We start from the raw sequence: 401 nt of genomic DNA on the forward strand, positions 1-401 counted from the left end.
ACGTTGCGAGAGCTCTTCGACACGACGCACAAGGACGTATGGAAGGTGCTGTTCAAGGGCGCCGAGGTACCTCCTCTCCTTACCGAGGACCGCGGACTCAGCGCAAAGTGCCCTGCCAATCCGGTAAGTCTTTTATATCTCATAAGATGTTCTTTTCCCCAGTATAACCATGCGCGGGATCTAAGCCTCCACGCCATTTAACAGGACTGAGTAGCGACAACGGAGCAGATCGATTGTCCAGCCCCCTGCCCGAAGATCCAGCAGATGCTCTCCTAACGGAGATGCTAGTTCCGACGCCTTATGAGGTGCCGGAGAAGAAGGCCACGGGGACCAGGAAGGGTCTCCGGCGCAAGGTTATATCGGACTCATCGTCCGAAAACACCGAGGCGCACTCCTCCCAC

This window comes from Triticum aestivum, chromosome 2D (genome assembly GCF_018294505.1).
Source record: "Triticum aestivum cultivar Chinese Spring chromosome 2D, IWGSC CS RefSeq v2.1, whole genome shotgun sequence".
NCBI classification, from domain to species: Eukaryota; Viridiplantae; Streptophyta; class Magnoliopsida; order Poales; family Poaceae; genus Triticum; species Triticum aestivum.